We start from the raw sequence: 2,951 nt of genomic DNA, 5'->3' as shown, positions 1-2,951 counted from the left end.
TTTGTAAAACACTAAGCAATCTGCAAACACCTTATTGAATCACCATTTGACAGGTATTATCTGCATTTTACAGTTGAGGAAATGAAGGCTCTGAGAGGGTATAGAAGGGCCCCTCATAGCCTGGGCTGCATTGGAGTTTTGACTCGAGAGCCTGGAATCTCCTCATACCATCTTGCCTGCCTCACTCTCTGTCTCTGTGCAACCTTTGTTGGATTTGGTCTTGTGCCTGGAACACCTACTTTTTGGAAATTCAATTTCTCTTTTAAGTCCTGGCATCAATGCCAGGCAGCATGATGTCTGCCTACCTAGTAGGATCTCAGTCAGGGTTGGTTTGCTGGTATTTTTTAAATTTTTTATTTTCCAGAAGAGCTTCCCTAGCTCCCAACTTTGTGTGAATTGCTCTTTTGAGTTTCTGTTCCACTGTTTGATTCACTTTGGTGTTTACATTGTTTATGTGCATGTTTCTCCCCTCCACCAGAATGTAAGCTCTCTGAGGTCAACATATGTTCAACTTTCTTTTTATCTAATCCTCATGGGCTGATACAGTGTCTTCTACATGTTTGACACTGTGGCTTTGAGGTTGATTGGATAGGCTCAAATTAAGGTAGGACTGGACAATCCTTGGTGCTGAGTTTGGTCACTCTCTCCTTTTTTTTTTAATTTTGAGATGGCGTGTCACTCTGTCGCCCACACTGGAGTACAGTGGCACAATGCTCACTGCAACCTCTGCCTTCTGGGCTCAAGCAATTCTCCTGCCTCAGCCTCCTGAGTAGCTGGGATTACAGGTGCCCATAATCATGCCCATCTAATTTTTGAATTTTTAATAGAGACATGGTTTCACCATGTTGGCCAGGCTGGTCTCAAACTCTTGGCCTCGAAGTGCTGAGATTATAGGCATGAGCCACTGCACCTGGCCTTGGGGCTGGTCTTTATAATGCAGTAGGATTAGTAAGGGTCTAGTCAAGGCATTTCTCCCTTTTTTTTTTTTTTTTTCTTAAGCACTCAGTTTTCTGGACAAGATAGAAGACTTCATAAAAACTATAAGACTGCTCAGAAAAAAAAATATAGGAATAAATGTTCACTAGACTGCACAATATTTGAAGGCCGGGGCTCTTCATCGTTCATCTTGGAGGCCTGTTCGGCAGCTACATCTTACTTCACACATCGAGTTTGGGTTATTTCAGTGTGCCTAAAAAGCCAAGGACAAAAATATGCTCTAAAATACGACTGAACCATGTAGGATGGGGTGTCCTCCAAAGTGAATTTCACCCCACTGACACCATCTCATGATTGCCTAGGATTCCTAAGGGACTATAACTAGGATTATTATTATTATCTTTTTTGCAATGTTTGGTGAATTCTCTCCGGTCTTCCATTCTTGTTTCCTGCAGCATTTTCTTTCTTCTCACCCTTTGCTGTAATTGCTGGGTATTCAAAGCCTGTATGAATGGTTATGAAGCAAAATTGTATTGTGTGAATATTCTTTTCCTGGGGTTTTCTTCTCCGTGGTGCTGTGAGAAATCTCTTTTGTACCTCCTGTCAAGTCTTGAAAGGGATTTTTGCAACTAATTTGGGATAATAAAGGCATTCTTGCTATAATGCAGCAATTCTTTTTAGGAATATATATATTTCAGTAGCTTCTATTTAAATTTGCCTAAACTGAATGAAATTTCTCGCACAATATTTTTCAAAGAATATATGTATTTGCATATCTCCTCACCATTCTGCCCGCCACCCACTCACTTTCCAAGCATCTTAGCCTGGGCGTCTGTCACACAAAACAACTCAAGTCCGCTCTGCTATGTTCCCCGTATTACAAATTAAAGGGACTGAGAAATTAGAGGTCCCCTTTAACATACATTGTCATGGGAAGCATAAAGGGTATGGCACATTGCTTAGTTTGAAGGTCATCTTCTTTTAGACTCAAAGTGAAACAGACAATGGGGTGTGGCGGGTGAATCAATGCTTCACGTTGGCAGTGTTTTGCATTGCCATTGGAAAAAAATATCCATTAAATGTCCCAAACACGCCCATTGATCTAGACACTAAGGAATCGCTCTACACCACTGACTTCCTACCTTTGTGTTCTTTATCAAAGAAGTACATGCCCTTGCTGGGAAGTCTCTTTACACTTCCTTTCTTCTCCAGCAAAAGCTGACGTCAGGCACTCTCCCACCCTGGGATCTCCCTATCCCATATTCTCAGGCCACATACTTTTTAAACAAAATGTTTCTTCCAATATGTGATTGTTAAAATTTGTGTGTCCACTTGGCTAAGCTATGAGGCCCAGTTGTCTGGTCAGAGACTAGACTAGAAGTTGCTGTAAAGGTATTTCATACGTGTGATTCATATCTACCATCATTGACAGTAAGTAAAGGAGATTATCTTCAATAATGTGGGTGGGCCTCATCCAATCAGTTGGTATTTTATAGAGACAGAGTCTGGCTCTGTTGCCCAGGCTGAAGTGCAGTGGTGTAATCATAGCTCACTGCAGCCTTGAGCTCCTGGAGTCAGCCACCTGAGTAGCTAGGGACTACAGGCATGCACCACCACACTTGGCTAATGTTTTCACATTTTTAAATTTACTTAGTAGAGATGGGGGCCTTACTGTGTTGTCCAGGCTGGTCTCAAGCTCCTGGCCTCAAGTGATCCTCCCATTTCAACTTCCCAAAGTGTTGGGAATACAGGTGTAATTCATGATACCCAGCCCAGTTGAAGGTCTTGAGGGCAAAAACTAAGGTTTCCTGAAGGAGAATAAATCCTGCCTCAAGACTAGAACATCAACTCCAGCCTGACTTCCAGCCTGCCGGGTTCCCTCCCGGTTTTCAGACTTGCCAGCTCCCACAATTGCACAACCACATGAGCCGATTTCTTAAACTGAATCTCTATGTATCTATCTACCTATCAATCAGTCAATCTCTCTGCCATTTGTGCTGTTACTCTGGCAAACC

The sequence above is a fragment of the Cebus imitator genome, unplaced genomic scaffold, assembly GCF_001604975.1.
Source record: "Cebus imitator isolate Cc_AM_T3 unplaced genomic scaffold, Cebus_imitator-1.0 Scaffold204, whole genome shotgun sequence".
Taxonomy (NCBI): domain Eukaryota; kingdom Metazoa; phylum Chordata; class Mammalia; order Primates; family Cebidae; genus Cebus; species Cebus imitator.
The sequence above is the reverse complement of the archived record's forward strand: the minus strand, read 5'-3'. Positions refer to the sequence as shown.